The 21153-nt window shown below is 43.1% G+C and overlaps 1 protein-coding gene across 2 annotated transcripts in view; it reads right to left on the reverse strand.

The window, feature by feature from the left end:
- LOC122405486 (CUGBP Elav-like family member 4) overlaps window positions 1-19242 on the reverse strand; it is a 464283-nt gene extending 445041 nt beyond the window's left edge. The window contains exon 1 of one of the 2 annotated variants that reach the window (XM_043410277.1): window positions 19196-19242. The gene's annotated coding sequence lies outside the window, so the exon portion shown is untranslated. The remainder of the gene's footprint in view (window positions 1-19195) is intronic. The other variant, XM_043410275.1, reaches the window with a different exon arrangement.
- Between the last annotated feature and the right edge of the window lie 1911 nt (window positions 19243-21153).

A 21153-nucleotide genomic window follows, 5' to 3' on the forward strand; every position in this document is an offset into this window, starting at 1 on the left:
TGCATTTTACCATGGAGCTATTTACGGGCTATTCAGTGTGGCTTTCGCGCGCGTTTAATCATTTAAACGATCCTCTGTTTCTGGAGACAATAGATCAAACTTAACAAAAACGACAGAGAGGGTTTAAAATTTGGTACATTCACGTTCATTAAATTGCCACTGATCGAGAGGATGCACATTGTCATGCGCATACGTGACCCGATAATCGTTCGACGACAAGATTATTTAAATACATGCATGTATTATTCAAATAGTATAAATGCATGAATACTTTCTTATTTGAATAATAATATTCAAATAATCATATTCCACGTTTATTCGTAGCCGCGGAATATCTATGAAATACTCGAATATCAACCTTCTATTGCATAATGTATGCTCCCCCCCCCCCCTCTCCAATCAGACGCTCAATTAAAAAAATTCCAGTAAGTTCGATGAGGAAGTTTCACGTGATTTGCATATTCTTTATCACGGAGATTCCTCGCGAATCTACAAACTCGACTACTTATTGTTTAGCTCGACAATTAAATTCAAAAATTTCAAATCGTTCTGAAAAAATTATTTTTGTTTGCAAGGGTCAATTACAATCATTTTTGGTCAATAGACATAACCCCGAATTCCTACGTATTTTCGAGAAAAAAATTCTTTACCGAGAATATAATGCCTAACCATACATTGACATGTTTCCCTGCAATTTCATACGTATTTTTTCAGATCGTTCTGAAAAAATTATTTTTGGTTGCAAGGGTCAATTACAATCATTTTTGGTTAATAGACATAACCCCGAATTCCTACACACTTTCGAGAAAAAAATTCTTTACCGAAAATATAATGTCTGACCGTACATTGACATGTTTCCCTGCAATTTCATACGTATTTTTTCATATCGTTCTGGAAAAATTATTTTCGATTGCGGGGATCAATTCCAGCCATTTTTGGCGAATAGACATACACCCGAATTCCTACGCACTTTCAAGGAAAAAATTCTTCAAAAAAGCCTCAATCCTCAATCGAAGCCTCAATCGACAAATTGGTATTATTGATTTTCGTCTTATTTTGGACTCTTGAATCTCTCATTAAAATTTTTCCCAAGGGTGGTCGAACACCCCGTATATCATTGATTCTGTTCTCGGTGTGAACATTTTACGATACTTCTCAATTAGAATTCGTTCGTAGTCTAATCGTGAAATAAAAATCGCAGCTCGCCTAACGTGGACGTGTTGCGAGCGTTTAGTAAAATTTCGAGGGTGATGGGGATCGCATCTTCTGTTCGTACGATTCGTCGTCGTAAATGTTACGGGGTTGCCATCAGGGGAAATTGAAAAGAAAGCTATTATAGTTCGACCGGTCCTTTTACGAGGCGTCAAACGTTTCACCTCGTTAAAAACTTGCAGCTCGTGTCGGCGCTGGCATTAAGTAATGCGATACGGTCCGTCGACGGGGAAGATGGAGGAGACCGAGGAAGGTAAGGAGAGAACGTGGGCAGAAGCGTTCCCGAGAAAAAAGAAACAGGGCCGATGAAACTTTCCGTAATTAATACGTTAAACTTTTCCACGACTACATCGGAACTTGCGCCCCAGTTCGTTCCCTGAATGTCAATGATGAAAATCGCTTTTTGATATAATTCCCCAGCCGCGGCCCGAAAACGTGAGCTGGGAGACCATTATTGGCTGAAAGAGGACGGTTTCGGGCACGGCCGTTCCCGCTGATGTATTCTCGTTCCATGATTCCGCGCCCGTGCGTTCCTTGGCGAAACCTCTTAAGACGGTGAGGAAGTGTAATTCTTTCGGCGATTAACGATGGCTCATTATCCTCGTAATTAGTAGTTTGTGTAATGAATTTAAGTGTTTCCACTTCTGGATTAGCATGCTAACTACCTCCCCCGCCGTTCCCTTCAAACTCTGCTTCTAATTCGAGTTCCAACTATTCCGTCCCTTTCTCGCTTCCTTGGGCCACGGACCGCGTCGCGGGCACCGAAACTCCTGCGAATTGCATCTGCCTGTAAAATAGATGTCTACGTTCGCTTCGCTGACGAAAGGTTCCTGGCCAACACCATCTGGGCTCGCGTCTCGATGTCTATTTAAATCTACGATATCTATTTCAGATATTACAAATTAGTATCGTCGAGCTTTTCAAATTTTACACGGATTATAGGGGAATAATTCTTCGATAAATTAAAAGTATTTTCATATCAGAGAAATGTTCAACTTACGAATCACCCGTTTATTTTAAGAATCATCACTCCGAAGGAGATTGGAAAAGGTACAAATATAAAAAGAAATACAATTATTCATTTCTACCCCCTTTTTATGTTACTTAAAAATTGTACTGAATAACCTTTCTAAAATTTGAAGAGGATTCGAACCGAAACGTACGAATGTTTAAAATGCGATATCGAATAAACCGCGTGGTTTCGCGAAGGTTTTTGAGACCCTTCGAAATTTGAATCTTTAAACTCCCTTCGATCGAAGCTAACGTTTAGATTCACCGACCGCATTACGCAGTCGTCTCCAATTCCTGGAGGTACCGGGGCTATTTATCGATTGCATTACATTACAGATACGGTTACATTAATCTCGACACATCGGAAGGGAGTCAATAGATCCCGGGCCCCCGGTATCGGCCGCAGTCATATTAAACCTATTATTTAGTCGGTGGTACGGCTCGAAATTTACCAAGAGCACACCGACTACGACGAAGCAATTATCCCCGGACGAAAATAGAAAGTCAGAAACGATGGGGCTCGAACGGACCGTGCACAATATCCTGGTCATATTCCAATATATTGGTCATATCGATGTTTACAGGGGAGAAAGACACCCCCGTGGGTGGACGAGCGATAGGTGCAAACAAGAAACGAGAATCCCCTAGACCGATTCCTCCGACCGTGCGGGCGGCGGTCGAGGCCGGGGAGACCGTGCTATGCCAGACCAAACTAGACCCAAGGGTGGAGAAACCTGAGCAGGGAAAGGTAGCAGTGTGTCGGGGGCGAAACGTATACAGTAGCCAGTCGATGTGATTGGCCTTGTGCCAGAGGCCTCTAACGACGCTTTTGAAAGGAGGAGAATCCTACTTCGTCCTCTCCAGCGACGAGCCTCCAAAGATACCTCGGGACCACCGACGGTGACGCAATGTTGCCGCAATCACATTTTGGCACGTCTCCGCTCCACCTATACCTCCCGATAGGCACCTTCGATATCTCGCTACGGGGTTCGATCCCGGCATCGACCGGATCGACACGGCTCCTCGATCGGTCGCGCTCGAACAAACAAACCGGACCCCCCGTTTATTGCTACTTACACTCACGGCTGACCAGTATCGGGCTCGACTACTGACTTCGTCGCTGACTCGACCGAAAACCACCTTTTTTTAGATTTCGATCCAACAGGTCCACGCTTTACCTATTTCTGTTTATCAACGTGCACTTCCTTATTGTTGCAACGAAAAATATTTAACATAAATTAATTAAAAATTAGAACTTTACGGTTGAATTCTCGCGAGAGTTGATACAAATTTATCTTTTAGGAGCTAGGAGAATTTTATTTTCTTAAAATCTATCAATTTGAAAAATAGATAAATGATCGAGGTGGTTCGAAACGGATAAGGATCTGTTGCATGTGTAAAGGATTTGAGTGCACGCGCGATGGCTGAACGAGGCCTCGACGATACTTTCGAGCCACAGGCGTAGCACGTAATAGCGGAAGAAGATAAAGTGAGACGTTCCCGAGGCGTGATGCTTTTTAAATAATCCCTTCGAAAATTCAGCAGGGCGCCTCGATATCCCGCGCAGCCCCTGATACTCATTTAAATGCTAAGATGAGCGGAACAGCGACGCGGAATAAAGTGGCGTGAAATAAAGGAGTATCACCGGGGTGATTCGGTAGGCACGCCGCGAGTTTCAATGGCTGTGAATGGAAAGTGTTTGTATCTAATTTAAATTCCGGACATAAAAAGCTTACACAACGCGAAGAGTGGCTGGAATAGCGTGGATCGCGGCCAAGCCACGTGCGGCTGCAAGATTCATTCCGCTTTACATGACCGGTCCATGCCCGTCCGCTTCTCTTCGTCCCTCGAAATTCTCTCTTTTTCCCGTCTCTCTCCCGCTTTCGCCCTCCAACCCTGGATCTCGTCTCTACGCATCCTTTTCCACGTTTCTTGTCAAACTTTGACCCCAACAGCGGTGCCTTGGAAACTCCCTTCGGAGGGAAGCGAAACGGGAGGATACACACAGTAAAATTTAAAGAGGATCTAAACCTTACGATACACGAATAATAAATTCACCAAATTGTTCTCCTGATTTTAAATTGATACGAATATAAAATTTCAATTTTGTTCGTCGAAAGTTTCGTTACGTTGGAAACGCAAGAAATTCGAAGAAAGTTTAAAGCGATCTTTATGATGATGGGTGCAGGTATCAGAATTGCTCGCTAGACTTTCGACGGTTGAGTAATTATTCCGCTCCTTCGTGTTCTCTATCTGTTACAGGGAATTACGGAGAACGTTACTGTTACAATAAACTTTAATGCCGGGTTGGTAAATATGGTATCATAAAGTGGCGCGATAATATTACGCTGAGGGCACGCACTACATAAACATGCATAATTTATATCTCTTAACATCAGTGTCAAGAATAATACAGACCCGCCAGAAATTACATTGCATTCTCGTTTCGAGAGCCAAATTAAACTTTGGGAGCCTTCGAAATGATACGTAATAATTCCTAGAATATTCAAAATTATAACAAATGACGGAAAATTTTACGAAATGCTTCCCTAGCGACTAATTTATGAAAAATCGTTGTAAGGTACTTTTACAACTAGTCTATGTAAAGACTCGTAGAATCGTAGGTTTAAAAAACAATCTTTTGCACCAGAAATAATTACGATTGTTAGCGGTCGGGCGAAATTAATAAAAATAATATTATTTCGTCGTATCGTTCGGGATTATTCGGCGTAGAAGGGAGTGTCGAGGGCGGGAAATTTTGTTGATTACCGTCGGTGAAAGCGGTACGTTGGCCCATCTGGTACAATTACCGAACGAACATTTTCTATTCTTTTTCCAGGGAGGTTATCGGATAATCAGCGGCGAGTAAAAACGCCGACGAAGGGTGAGACCCGTTAATAACGGGTGACTCTTTACCGTTTATCCAGGCGAGCGAATTGTGAAGGAGGTACCCGTAATTACCGAAAGAGAACGCCTAGACTTTGTGACAAATAATGACATAATTTAGCATCGATCTGACTATGAGTGCCACTTGGTAGCGCGGAGCCAGACCAAGCGGAAGAGAAGCAAAGATGCAGAATTATTGTATACGCCTGACGGGGTAGTCGTCGAAGGAGGTACCGAAGGGGTGGGGTAGAAAATCGGGGAAATTCCGATGAAAACCAGGCTATCATAACCATGTGCCTCGTGATTCTCGACAGACACGACCGTTAACAAAGGGAATTAATTATTTGCTTGAATTGTGTACGATTGCTTCCAGCTACGTCTACTACATAATTTTACCCCGGGACATTATGTATTCAAAGAGGGGCTTCGTTAAATATGAAACGCTAACACGTTCGCGAAATGAAAATAAAATCTCGCCGTTAATGCGTACTGTGGGCTGGCTGGCAGAAAATATCTGTGTATCGGATAATGCGTATTAACTGGCTAAGGAATTCACGGGGAAGAAGCAACGAAACTCGTTCGATTATTTTTAATTCGTTCAATGGGTTTTGTGCAGGAAATAAATGGTATTGTTAGGAGGCAAAGTTGGAAGATTTATTTATAATACGTTGGGGGTACTCGGAGGTTTCGAGAAGATTTTCTGATGGAAAGTATTTCCAATTAAATCAAGAGGGAATAAAATATATTCTTGCATTCGAATGAACCGAGATTCGCATGGTCGAAAAATAGAGGAAACTTTTTCTAGGACGGGCGAATAGTATTTACCGAAACACCGACTCTTTTATATGCGCATCCTATTACGCGTCAGTGAACTATCACGTATGAATGCATTTACCAGCCCATGCTTGGGATAACGATCGTTCAAAACGGTTTTGGAGTGACGAAAATGATGCATATGTATTCACGGTACCAGTCCTCTTGACCGCTTACGTATCCAGCATCCATCGATTCCCGGGCGAATCGCATTTCCGGTGATTCACGGTGCACGCACGCGCCCATCCGATGCATTTATGCCGGCAGTAAAACCGAATGATGTGTATCAAATATTAATACCGTCGTAGCGGCGCAAATCGCGAGGCTACGAATTCAGCTGTCTCCGTACCGAGTCATGTCGGATTTCCGATCAGACTATGTTTATCGACCATTCTGAACGTCGCATGATACGTTTCCTCCAGCGACGCGCTTCCGTTTCTTTTTCAATCGTCAACGGCTACGAAACCACTCCAACACCACGCGTAGCAAACCCTGCACTCTCAAAATTAACATTGTCACTCACTTCTTACTTTGGAAATTTTAAAAACATTTCTAAAATTCTATATCAAACTCTACATTCTCAAAATTGAAATTCTCACTATCTTTTTACATAACGATATTACAAATAGATTACTGGGATTTTCTCGATGAAAATGAGTACAAACACGACCGCGTTAAAAACGAAGCACCAAAGTAGAAAAATCGCCACCCTTACACTCTCACCACCCCTTTCGATTGTAACTAAAATTCTTATCTCCATCGGTGGATAATATCGAGTACGAAAAACTACAACGTACCGGAAGTGCCTGAAGTATTCCTTTTTCTATAGTTCTTTTCCGTTCCTTGTCGATGAACAGTGTCAATGACGTAGAAGGAACGAAAACCGTTAAAAGCAGGATTACAAGGATCGGTTACAAATTCATCGAGGGTAAGCGGGAACGGGGATCAGATCGGCGGGGGCTTTGGAAATTCCCAGGGCGGTCGGCGGCGGCGTGGTTACCGCGATAAATCACAGGGCGCGTCGACAAAAGGGCCCAACGAAAGGCCCGTCGCCATAAACGTATAAAGTAATTACGCGTGGCGTCCGTGGTATAGCGGCGTCGAGCCATTCACATGGATCCCACGGCCTATGTTACGCCTATGCGACGACCAAAGCCAGTTCCTACGGCATAAAATAGCAGGATAGGTAAGCTATGCGTGATTTTCGCCGCACCGAAACCGACGCTTTCATCGCGTCCCCGCCCGCGCCGCGGCGAGGATTATATTTCGGGGCCGTGCATTATCGGGACATATACTCGATAGAGCACCTGAACGAGAGGCGCCCGGCTCACAGCGCGGCTGGCAGCTTGCACTGTGGATTTCATCGAGTTAAACCCTCTTTCCTCCCGCGCCCTCTTTCGCTACCCACGCAATTCCATTCATATTCATGCAAGCCCCCGATTCAAACGCGTATTACTTCTGTCAGAAGCGGGAAGCTCGCGGACGTGCCACGAGGAGCGGCTTTTCAAATGAAAGAAGTCGTTTACTTCCGGTCAAGAGGGACCTGCTGACTTCCGCGTACCATCAGCCTCGGATTTATGTACGCTTTCTCTCTTCGAGCCATCGCGCTCGCGAGAAGTTTAAGATCTCGAAACGATGGGATCCCACGCTATTACCTCCTCTTCGTCGAGAACCGCGTTCGAAACTTGATATTTCGATTCCTTTCAACGCACAATGAAGGCGAATATAACCGACTGTGGAAAGCTAAGAACGCGTGATTCCAAAATCCTTGCATTTTCACTTCGACTATGTGAATTTTAGTTAGTGATAATATTACGATATTAAAAGGAACGAAGCTACTTCTAGTAAAGTCAATAATATATGAATTTCTTTGAACGTTCTCAGCCACCCTCAACCCTCCCAATATTAATAATATATCGAAGATGTCCTGGTTGCTCGTAGCTTCCGCTTCGTCTCTGCATTCACTTGCAATTTTTGCCGTCGGGAAGTTTTTATTGTACGCGCAGATCGATGTCATCAGATAATACTCGGATGTTAAAGAAAAACGTCGGAGAGGGCTGTGAGTAATAGCAGTTTCATTAGATGGAGCGTGCACGTGACAGAAAGAAAGTCTGACAGCAATAATTTTCAGAAACCTGGCGATGACTTGCCCCGGTGGGTCGATTCGTACTGGCATCGTTTGACCGTGTTTTCCCTTCAAATGCACCCGCTTTTTATTACCGTTTCTTTCGCATCTCGGCGTAAACAAATATTTAACGAAACGTAAACACTAACCGATCCAGAACCAGGCACTTCAAAAATGTTTTTCCCCGTAGCTTCGATCAAAGATAATAGAAATTAAGATTCCCTGCACGCAGGGAGCTCTTTTTCGACTGGGAGACGCCAAGGTTTTAATAAAGGCTGATTTGTTCGAACGATTCCCTCCGTGGACTAAGATCGATGGCTACGATTAATGATAGGAGAACAACAATACGCTTAGGCACGTCGGTGGAAACGTTCCATTGCAGCCCGTTAAATCGAGCGTGGAAATAAGAATACCTACATGCTCGACAGGAATCCAAGTGGGGCCTGCTTGCTCGCAAAACGATGTATTATGTATACGGAATAAATGGAATAGAGAGGAGCTCGAGCTTGGGTCCTTCGGAACCAATAGGGCGAGCTAACGTTCCTGCCATCGAACATATTGCGATGGTCACGTGTATGCGTCCCCTCTGCCCCATATTCCGCCATCCTGGATAAGTTTTCGTACGGAAGGAGAAACGATGTGGATAAATTCCCCGAGCTTCCGGCGAAACTTCCTCGCGAGAGCGAAAGTGCGGATAGAAGCGACGCGAACAGGAATAGGAGGAAGTCCACGCACAATACTTAACGGTGGCCAACGATTCCCAAGAGTTATGCGTCCTTAAATTTATCCTAAAATCGCCTTTCATGCTATATTCTCTTCAAATCGTCGTGATTCGCTCCAGCGCCACCGCACACTGCCGTGCTCGAGTTTCATACACAAATGTATGAGCCTGTAGAGACGACATTTTCGACGAGATGTATCAACCACTCCGTATTACTCCACTAATGCCCGCTGCACATGTTCATAATCGCGTCCATTTACTCGCCATCGCCACATAGCCAAATTCTAGAATCCATTTCGCAGGAAAAGGGCAGAATAATCTGGTGATTTACGTTGAAGTGTTATTTTGTGATAAACGTTGTTAATAAGAAAAGAAAATTGCAGGAAGCGCTTTCGTTGTTCCAGAGTGTGCTTTTTTTTGTTACGAAAGTTCGCGAACCCCAGCAACAAGTTCGCGGACTTCCACCGGGTTCGTGAATTTTAATTTCGGAAACGATCGTTTTTAGGCAATCAGTTTTTTTACTGGTATTAAAATTTAGTTAAATATTAAGATGTGAAATTGAAATCTCTGGAATATTTAAGAATTTTAATTAATTTTAAGAAACACTATCTTTGCAAGTAACAGAACATGGGAAATAAATTTTAAAAAGTAGGAGTTTGTTATTTGATTATTAAGAGGAGATTTTATGACGATCCATAGTATATTTATCTACTGTGCATCCGCGAGAAGTTGGCTATTGAAAGGAATGCGTGTCTGATTGGTGCTCAGATCGACGAAAGTGGGGATGGGCGGAGCAAGCGATTCGTTCGTCCCCTGTATCGGTTCACTTGCCAATTTCTCGCGAACGTACATAATACAATTAAGCAGGGTTAGAATTAATACCATAGTCGAAACGTAGATAAGTAAATATATTATTAAAAACCACAAAATGCACGTTTGATCACCGGGAAAGGGATCCCTTCCACACGTTTATCGTTCGACAACCAAGAATACAGAGAAGCGCTGGGGTTGCTGCAACATTACGGGTTGCAAAAGTTTTGCTAACGGGGTAGGGAAAGATGAAAGCGTCGCGGAAAGTCGTTATCGGGCACACTCTGAACTTCAGGTGACTAAGTTGGACCTGTGCTCATCGCGAATATCGACTGTCGGAAGTTCGCGCTCGCGCCTTTCTTTGATTTATTCGATTCCGCGGAAGGCCGAGGGCCGATAGAGAGAAAAGGGGAAGATAAAAAGAGGGTCACGAGGGGGGACAAGAAAAAGGACGGAGGGGCGAGGTATCGCGTTGATCACGGAATTTCTTCGGTCTCTCGTCCGTGTTCCTATTTCCCCGGCTCTCCTCTCACCCCTTTTTTCGACCCGCAGAAAGTTTTCTTCCTACTGCGGGCACCTCAAGACTCCCGCACGAAATCCGTTCGCGAAAGTCACCTTGCTTTCCCCCATTGTTCTGTCTTTCGCGAACTTCTTTCGCCCCACCCTTTTACCAACCGTTTCTATTCAACCTTCGCGTACACTTTCGTTTCTTGAGTTACTTCTACTTCTTCCCTCTCCACGGGTGTTTGCACTGCCGCGGCAGCAGCAGCAGTCGGCGGCGGCTGCGCGTTCCCGAACTTTGAAACTCTAACGAAATCTTGGCCAAGGTGAATATTTTATGCGTAAATCAAATCCCGGCAAATATACGCGAGAGAGCGAGGATCCGTGGCACGGCGCGGCTAAATTGAATAGAAGCGCTGCTCGAGCACAGCCGTGTGCTTCGCCACCCGACTCCCTTCGTCCGTTTTTCTCTTTTTACCCTGTAATTCTTCCCTACCTTCGTCTCTCTTTCCCTCTCTCTCTCTCTTTCTCTCTCTCTCTTTCCGGTTTCATTGCACATACGCCTTGGATATATGCGCTTGTTCGATATATCTCGCGCTTACCTATTGGTTATTGAATTTCTGCCCTACCGCAAGAACATACGAGTTATCGAGCTTATTTACATCGCGGAGTTTCGAGTCGAGAACGTTTCGATCGACTGCAAATGCCACGCGCCATTTCCAATGATTAAAGCACCCTTAAACCGATGCACAAGGAAACGAACATTCAGTTCATAATATTATTTACAAAATTGCAAAAAGTTCTGTCCATTCAACTTTGACATCATCTGAAGAAAATCTAGATTATGTATATAATACAGGGAAAAAGTATATTTTAATCATTCTAAGTAAGCTGACTAAAAAATAACCCAATGGAGGGGATCGAATTTCACAATCGACGGAACAACACCTTGTAAAATAATAACGCGCTCGCGGTTGGTATCGTTTTATTAATTGCCGGGGTCATTTTTGTTCGCGACAACCGGCTCCTTTGGTCGTACAAAACGTCCAGCGCATATACATTTACGGAAGCGTGACGCGGCGGAAAAGAGAGACAGTATTTTTTCCTGTCGCCTGGGAAAAATGCCAACGTCCTCTCGCCCAAATACGATTCTGACCCAAAAAGGTATGCATTAAATAAATAAATTATTCTGGTTCCTCTCCGTTGGCTTCCATCCGAATTGCTCGGGCTTTTCGCGACGCTGACGTTTACCTCTCGCCAATGTCACGCATGCATCGCCCGGAACGGGAGCCCCGGTATAGATTCGCGAGATAATTTAGACGCTTTATTATCCCGAGGAACACGGCCACGTGAATTTTCCATCGTCCATTGACTCGGACAGAATCCATATTCCCCGCGAGATACGGTATTACGATCGTAATTCTCCATTCCGAAATCCGATCGCGAGAGGCAACAATCTGACCGTAAAAAGTTTCCTTTCCTCCTTACTTCCGCTCTTCTTTGGCAATCGGTCTGAGAATTCTAATTTCGATAAATGCCACCGACACGTATTTTTATACTTTGGAATAGATCCATTACGGATGTTTACTAGTCTTTGAATCCTTATTTCATCATGGAGTGTTATATCTGTACCGTTTGTACATTTTGGATCACTAGCAGGCTTCTAATTGTTATATTTGTAGGAGTGAAGTCTAGTTTAATTTGAAAGTGGGGGGTTGCGAGCGAGGCATGAGTTGCGGGGTTTATAAGACGAAAGAGCCATTGACATTTTTCTTCTCATTAATGTTTGTGAGCAGTGTGTCTCATATTCATTTTCCTCCAATAATTCTCCATTGCAAAAATCCCACATAATTATACATTGTTCTTCCACAAGAAGAAGGCACATCAGAAGAGACAACAGCGACAATTTAAACGGGTTAACATCGCGGAACAACGTTTCGTTTTTTTCTTTCCACCTGGTGTAATTGTTTCTCGAAACGAGTTTTCGACGCTTCTATGACGCTTACAGAAACTAGAAACGCCGAATGAGAATTAGATACACCGAAAACCGCGACCGTGTGATGAACGAGGAGGGGGGGTGGTGGATAGCTAAAATATCACAATGACGTGGCAGGTGCATTTACCGGGTTTCGCCAGGGCTTTGACGGCAGTCACCAGATAGCTCTTCCATCCGGTAATTAGCCGGAGAGCCCGAGGAGTTATCACCTAGCGCGATCATGGTCGTGTGCACGCGTGTTTCGTCTGTTCGGAGCACTTCATTCCGTGCTCGCTGTGGGAGAGCCCCGGCGTTGCCCGGGCATCGTGTTTCTCCGTCCTTAATTAATTAACACCGCGGCGAATAATAATTATCGAAATGAAAGATGGTATCGGTAGGCTTATTTATTGGTACGCGCCCGGCATCGTGGGCAACGTTACGATATCGCGCGCGCGGGGGGGCCCCTCTGTTTCTGCGTGGTGCTTCTGCGACTCGCACGTAAGCGTCGCCACCCTGCAACATCGATAACCGTATCTAAACGCGACTACCCTAATTGGTTCATAAATTAATTTACCCTCGCGGTCCCATATTTGGCCGTTTTAATCGGTCGCGTTCGAGTTTCCCGCCGAAATCCCCGCTCGCGGGACTCCATCGTTCGCGATTGGCCAAACGACCGGGGTCAAACTGACAAACCAACCAAACGCATCGAATTGGAAATTGGAAAATGGATTGGAAACTACCCTCAATTTATATCACAGAACTTGTTTTTACATCCTAGATTTATTTTCCTGGGAAGTGATTCCTTTAGCTCCTTCAATTAATTTTATTCATTTCAGTGGTCACCAAATTCCTGAATGTTCCTCTGTTACGTTACAAGTAAAAGAAATCGAATTTGGGTTGAAAATTTAATTATAGGAACAATCCTCATTCGTCTGATTCTCAAAATGTTTTTGACAGTCAAGATCAGTTCATTTTATCGAGCACTACAAAAATGATGAATACTATTCCAAAGAATCGAGTTTCTAATCAATTACAAATCATTGGAGTGATCCTTCGAGCTCTGTTCCTGTATAAATAATATAAATCGAACTTGGGTTAAAAATTTAATTCCAGAAACAATCCTCACTCGCCTGACTCTCAAAATGCTTCCGACAGACAAGTTCATTTTATCGAGCACTATAAAAATGATAATCTTTCTACGTGAATTAAAAATATTTTTATAATATACTTGTCGAAAGAATCGAGTTTCTAGTCAATTACAAATGATCGGAGCGATCATTCGAGCCCTTTCAGAGAGCAAACCATGGTCGAACCATGGTCGCGTCTCGTTGGAAATACCGTTGAATTCCTCGGGAGGCCCGTCGTAATTCTTCAAGACGTTCATAGATTTTTATACACGTTCGCGCGCTTTTCCCTTCATCCTCGTATCGTCTCCCTTGACGCATTTCTCTCAGTCTAGGTGCTCCGCGCGATCGTTGCATTATTCAGATTCCTTCTCGCCCGACAAAAACTTGACATTCCTTCGCGATACATTGAGCACGAAAGTGGTGTTACCCCAGAGCTGAATTTATTCCGCGCTAAGGAGGATATCGGCCAAGAATTCTGTTTCACGTCGACGGCACTCGATCCGATCTTATTTATCGTTCCTATCAGACGCAATAACAATGCATATCGGTACATTTGCATCTGTTATTCTAATATGAAATCTTTCTGGTTTCACATTCTGTTTGCACAGTGTAACAGTCTATTCCAAAAAGAGCTTGAGCACCTGATTTGAATCCACCCAATTTCTTAAACGCGATCAACCATAATAAAAATTGACGATCGTGTTCGTTTTGGTAAATAACTCGAGGGATGAGAAAACGAAATTATTTTTTGCATGATATAACGTATCAAAAATATGATTCTTAAATCGTGGAACGGAATTTACGTTGTCCTTGCTTCTCCAATCCCTTGAATCATAATAGATTCCGAACGCTGGAATATTTCGGTCAGCATATAGCTGTGCATGTATATTTATTCAAGTATCCAGGCGACTGTGTGTCTTCGTACGTATATTCTATTGAAATGTTGAGCGTCGTTTCGAATAACCAAGTATAAATCAGTCCGACACGTAGCGTATTCGAATATGTTTGCGGATTCACTATCTCCGCTGCGACTCGATGAAGTAGAGCCCCCGTTGAAATTGAATTACGCGTCTCGAATAAACGAAACTTGCTCTCCATACGGGCGAGCTAATTTTATAGAAGTCGGTTACTTTCTAGCGCGTGTACCCCAAAAAATTAAACGGAGTTTTGTAATTTGACAGAAATTCGATTCGCCACGGGTGAAACAATGAAATGGGCCGCTGCACGATTTCTGATCGTCGAAGCCTCCAGTGCTGCGCAAACGGCGCATTTAATAGGATCGAAAGGCTATACAAACGATCGGGAAACAATTGATTAATTAATACCGAGTACACGTTTAATCCGTAATATTACGCGATATTAAGGTCCCGGGGAGACAGGGGGCATTTGCGTTGCTCAAGTTGCTCGAATAAATTTTATATACGCTTTGTTATGTGGTCGAACCTATTGAAACAAAAACTGTTCGAAACTCGCGTCTTTTAACATACTTCTTCAACAGGTTCTCGAGATCTGCGAGTAGTATGAATGGAAATAACATGTAAATGCGATCTGGTACACGATACTGCTCTGTTCCCCGTAGCATCTATTCGTTGAAATTGCCTCGACTCGGTTCGAAGTTAATAACAATCTGTCGCGATGCACATGTGCCTGGAAAATGTCACTTAAGCCTCCGACAATAATGGAATTCCCTTTTCTTTTCACGGGGGCTGGTTCGTTCAGCAATTCCAGTCTTGGGCCGATAATTCGCAGATCGAATTTAAGAGACAGAATCCGTATTGGCTTCGGTTTCAGACAAAAATCGCTGTTTACACCGAATCGACCCGATTCCATTACTCAGGAGCCCTAACTCGAATGAAAATGTATTTTGCCAGTGGTTGTCGGTTTTAACGGTGACCGTGGCCGAAACGAACGAGAAGTATGGCCGATTGGGGGTACGTTTTGTCACAGCGAAATACAAGTGGAAGGCACGTATCGTCCCTTTGCATTCGAGGCTTCTCGATATTAAAGCCGAGGCAATGTAGGGGATTGCGACGATTGGTGGCATGCAACGATCTGCTTGGCGCCTGGACTCCCGATAATTATGTGCCAATTAAATTTAACGACTATCCATTATTCCGGTCTGCGAACGCGCGTACAGGCTCCCTCACCGCTGCCTTCCTCTTCCTACCGATTCAACACCCCTTATACCACACGTCCCCCCCCCCTTCCTGGCCACCGATCGAATGGGCACATTGGCAACAACTAGCCAGGTCGAAATCCAATTACCTTTTAATATTGTTCGAACGGGGCCCCGAGATCGAATTGCCTTTGCGAAATTCCGGCCAGGCTGGCTTGAAAAATTACGGGGAACAGGACTCCTGCCAGCACGTAAATGGCACTCGCGGCCCAACCATATTTTCCTTCCTCCCATACGTCCTGCTACGGGGACGTTCTCGAACGGCACAACGGTTCTCCTTTTCTCGCCGTTTCGCCCCCGCGGATTTAACAGAGTAAAACGTTCGACAGTTCCGATAGAATTGGAACGCAGATCGAGATAATGGTTTTACACGACTAGACCTAAGTGCACGCGAACGACGCGGAGCGAACTGTACGTAGATCCGCGATTTAAAGAACGTCTGGTCTTTATCGGAAAATTGTACGCGACAGGCGCTCGTTCTCTTTCGCGTTATTAATTTTTATTTTATTTCACCATCACGATTATAAAGAAAAAAATTACACTTTGTTACTGTAACATTGAAATAGTTTCGAGTCGTTATTTATATTTAGTACATAGAGAATATTAGTTTATTGTGAATCAAATGATTGCCATTTACGACGTCGAAAGATTTCCCTGAGTGTTTTGCTCGTGTATTTGTTTTACCTGTAGAGCCGTAAACGATTTTTTTCCCCCTGTCGAATCGCATTAAGAATTCAAGCATTTCGACCACAGATTTTCCCCCGGGCCAATCGCAAACAGCGATCGTCCTCCAAGCTCATTAAACGCGTGGCGACAGCATTTTTCCTGCAAACTTAATTATTGAAAGCAGCTTAAAAAAAGGATCGCAGTATCGATATTTGTCATGCAAATTGACGGGAATAAATTGTGCTCGTTCACGCGTGTACGTTAGCGTATTGATCCTGCTCAATTCGTTAATGCCGTTTAAGTGAAATCAACAATAATTTTTGTCGTTTCGTCGATTCGAAAGACACGTCTGCCTGGTAGCTTCCGTGAACTGAAACAATGTTGATACAGTCAGAACGGTGTATAGATATAAAACGTGCATGCGAGAAGAAAGAAACGATAGTTAGGACTACCTACTAATTAAATTTAAAGGAGACCTCTACGCATAATGCATCAAAATCGTTGGCATTCTTATCTATTCTCAACATACATTTACAGTACTCAACGAACCATCACTGGGGTCTTTTCTTTGGTTATCGCTAATTTTGTATGTTACAGAAAGTAGACTAATATGTGTGGAAAGTCTTGTTTAATAATTAGGCTTTGCAAATTCGTTAAATTGATCCTTCGTCGTTTCAACTTTAATATCTTAAATAAATATACAGAAAAGTCGTGAAAGTACGCGTACGTGAGCTGGCATGTGTGCTTTTCTGGCACCTCTGGAAAGTACTTCGTGGCACCTTTACTAAAAATCACATGCAAGTTGGTATACTTCAACTTTATACATTAGGACATCTTGTTACTGTTATTTTAAAAATATTACTGTATTTGATTCAGTTTATAAAAATTAAATTGAATACAGAAATGGCCCGTAGCACGTGTTTTAAAAAATGTACTGATTTGTGGCAATAAATTTCACACATTTATTTTTATAATAAATTACTCATATTTTCAAGTATAAATATTTGTAGATTTCACGTTTTTAATCGTTGATTTTTATTCATTAATCGAAATACTGCGTCGTTCGGTACGCGTAGACATATTTCAACGTGTCTGACCAATATCTAGTATTACTACTTAAATTTGATACTTTTCGCAAGTAATTTTATTTCAGACTAGTTATCGTTGTTGTATTGGTATTATTTGTGTTAATATCGAGGAGAACCAAAGCTGTGTGATCAAAAATATTACATAAATTCTAATTCGCTAAGATTAAGAGTGTTTCAATTTATTCTTATTTTACAAAAATCTACTTTCACTGTTTTCACTTGTGTTAATATTTGTGAACATTGATTGTGGTATAGTATTACCGGGTTATTACTATGTGGACGGTGGTAAAACCGATGGAAAGCAAACAATAACCTACCACCATCAACGTTTAGATACCAATGCAAGTAGAAATATCGAATAATGATCAGACACGTTACCCAAATTGCACGGAAACCTGAAGATTCCAGAATCGATTTTCTCGCTAACGAAACCCCGTATGGAAAACTGTTTTTCTACACGTCCAATCTATTTTTATATTTAGAATCACTCGTTATTTAATAAACATTAAAGCAACCCTATTACTTCGCGATTTTACTGTACATTATACTGTTTTAAATCTAAATCTCAGGAAAAGTGATTTCTTAATAATTTATTTGGTCTCTGAATAATTGTACTGATCCTAAAGTATTCGTAAAATAACAATAATAAAAAACAAATTTCGTTGTAGCATTTTTACGTTTTTCCCAAGCGAATGATACACATTATTGTCGTTAAACATCAACGAAAGTGAAAGAGCAATATATCAAGTGAAAGGCAATTTAAAGTATTACTTTCGTTACTGTTATAAATATTACTCACGTTGTCAATGACGCGTAATATTTTTTCGTTACAAAGGACAATATTATTCGAAAATATTGCGCTTCAGCAATCTTCGTCCGGCGGTAGTAGCTCGATTCTCGTCTCTGTACACGTAAAAACAGCATGCTGTCTGCAAAAGAAACTTTCCAATATAAACCTTACCGTCCTCTTGGTATCTACTAATAGTGTTGCGAATCTTTCCGTCGTCGAATAAGACTCGTCCTAGCAAGAGACAAGCTTGACATTGTAACTTCTAACATCAAGTTTCGGGATTCGAGTTTGTGGGGGGTGGAGAGGGGTTGCAGGTTGTCGTGGTTGCGGGTACAAGGAAGAGTCGATAGGGTGAGCACCAACACAAAGTGACCACTAAACACCTAACAACCAACAATAGCAGCCAACATCGAACATCGATAAACCAACGAAACTAAACCAACCACAAGTCACATTGTAACGGAATTCAGCGAACAGTGAAGACATAATCCAACATATTCACAATATAACGTATATACACACACACATACATACATATAATTATGTATATATACATATACATATATTATACGTAATATACGTATACCGTGTATAGATACAGAATATAGAATGTATACACAATGTTGAATGAATTATAAATACGTACGTGTGTGCGAAGAATGCCACTGCTCCCAGGTGAAATTTACACCACAAATTGTAACATTAAACGAATAAAGGAACGCCAATCAGTGAAAACTTAATGCGCGGCTACGCCGTTAAAATGCAAACGAGGGCGCGTTGCGTAACGAAAGGTGATTTGAACAAAAAAAAAATGTTTAAAAAAAAAATGTTCCAAGAATTTCTGAATAATTCGATGCGCGGACTTAATTAAAGTGCACATACCGCATTAAAACCGAAATTTGATGGCGCAGTTTAATTAAGGGGAACGTATACACCCGAACGAAAATTTGCTCCCGCCGGTCGGACGTAGACGCGTCAGAACGGAAGTACGCGTAATTATAACCGTGCCGTAAAAACCTCTCGAAACAATATAAAAACATTGGACCGGCGTCCCGTCGAATTTCATATCGAATTTAATGGTCTAGTTTAACGCTCGCAGTGCACTCTTCGCTCTACGTGCGTTTCGTACAACACTGATGGCTGGGCATCGTCGCTGCGGGCCGTCGTACAAGTTTCTCATTAAAACACTGAGGAGCACTAACTGTGAGACACGATAACGTAAAAGTGATACACGTTAAAACTTAATAAGGATGACATATCTTCACAGACACCGAGTAGGGGTATGGTGACGTACCACATCGAGTACATTGAGAACGTGGTTCGCGCGGACGACTCTAGTAGTGGTGGTTGTTGTTACATTGTGTGTTGTGGTCGTGGCAAGAAGAAGAAGAGATGGAGGAGGTGTGCGGCGCCCCCGGCCAGCCGGTCGCCCGTCACACCCTGAAACAGAATAATATTGTCACTTCCTTGCCGGATATATGCTATCCCTATCGACTATCTTGTCCCATCATTATCTAAACTCATTTCAGAACACGCAGAATCCAATCGAAATCTCAACGGATGATTACTCGCGCGTTAACATCTCTCCCAACGTTAGTCGGTTCAGGCATTCGATCGTTTCTTTTCGTTCTTATCATTTTATTTCATGTACAGAGAATATTCTATAATCGAGTGCTTGAACCCACTAATTCTCAAAGGAAGATTTTCTTTTATACGAATGTTATAAAAATTTGTATTCGATGCAACCAATTTTAATCGTACGGGTCTCAGCTAGCAATGATCAAATAATACTTAAACCTCAGGATGACTTCCGTCGGGCACGACTTCCGGTGTCATTTGAGGCCCCCTTTTTCAAACTTAAATTTTATTAGGTTTGAGTAACTCGAATTCGCATCTATGGAAGAAAATAACACATTGTTACACAGATATGCATTTTTCTTAATCAAAGGGCACAGAATGGTTTCTATACAAACCGATTCGTTCGTAATTATCGAGCAAAGTTGACCAAGCAGTCGGAATACCTGTTCAACAGTGAAACGACGTTCTACGATGCCGTTACCGTGCAGTGTACCAATAATTATCGGTACGCCACGGTTGTTCGTTTATTTGCAGGAGCCAAATGATCGGTGCCCATGATCCGCTGCCGATATTTATACGCGTATTGACGTACACTCGACAAATATTAACGATACGTTAACAAGTACGTTAACAGCGCGTAAATATATTACGCACGGTTACCGTTAACCGTCGCACGGCAAAGTGCGAAATGAAATATTTATATACATCTCGTACAAGTATTTGATTCGTGCAAACGTGACGAACGATATTTCGATCGAATTTCTAGATCGTTCAATAGCCAGAATTTTGCGCTTCGAACGGGTCCAAACCGACCCACGGTCTCGTCGTTAACACCCGCGATTAATAAATGGTCGCCAAAGCGTCGAGTCGCCAAACACGCAACAATATCGTCGTCGCTCTATCACGTTCGAGCATTCGATTCCCGAGCTTTCATCAGATCCCTCAAATACAAGTCGATATCGCCGGTGCTCCCTCCCCCTCCGATACTTGTGCTGGCCGGTTTGCTCGCAGAAAGTATTGGCGCGAAGTCGCGCTCGACGGAGGGTCAAAGCCGAAAAAAGAGGTAAAGCTTTATATCGAGGAAAAGGGGATTTCGGATTTGCTGGACCATGTCCACCCATTGCATCGTTTACGTCCAATACAAACGAATGGGCGAATGAACGGACTAGGAAGAAAGACAGATAGAGGGTGGGCATGGGGGACGGTGACTATGGAAGGGGGTGCAAAGCAAGAGAGCGATGACGGTGGAAAGAGCTCGGTGTGGGGTCGGTGAGGGGTGGTGGTGGGCGGAGGAGGGGGGGAGGGCCTGAGAAACGGGAGCAGCGACCGGGATTTTAACGTCGAGCACACTCGTTTCGAGTCGATAGGTCCACTTCGGCTGGCTTGGGAAGCAGTCGACATGGTCCAGCAACTTCCTCCCCCCACCTCAAACCCCCTAACCATCCCTTTTCTCCTCTTATATATCCCTCGGTCCGAGACATCATCTCTCCGTATTCGAAAACAGGGCGCTAGCGAGTTTTCATAGACGGTGTTCTCTCGGCTGCTAATAAAACCCGTGGTCCCGATATAACCGGACTTCCGTGGAACTGTGTTATTCGATACGCGGCGACCAACGAACGGAAGAAGAACAGGCCACTCGGAGAACATCGCAATTAACATAACTATCGAATTCCC

This window comes from Colletes gigas, unplaced genomic scaffold, assembly GCF_013123115.1.
Source record: "Colletes gigas isolate AHSC1104 unplaced genomic scaffold, ASM1312311v1 Colletes_gigas_Sc00004, whole genome shotgun sequence".
Taxonomy (NCBI): Eukaryota; Metazoa; Arthropoda; class Insecta; order Hymenoptera; family Colletidae; genus Colletes; species Colletes gigas.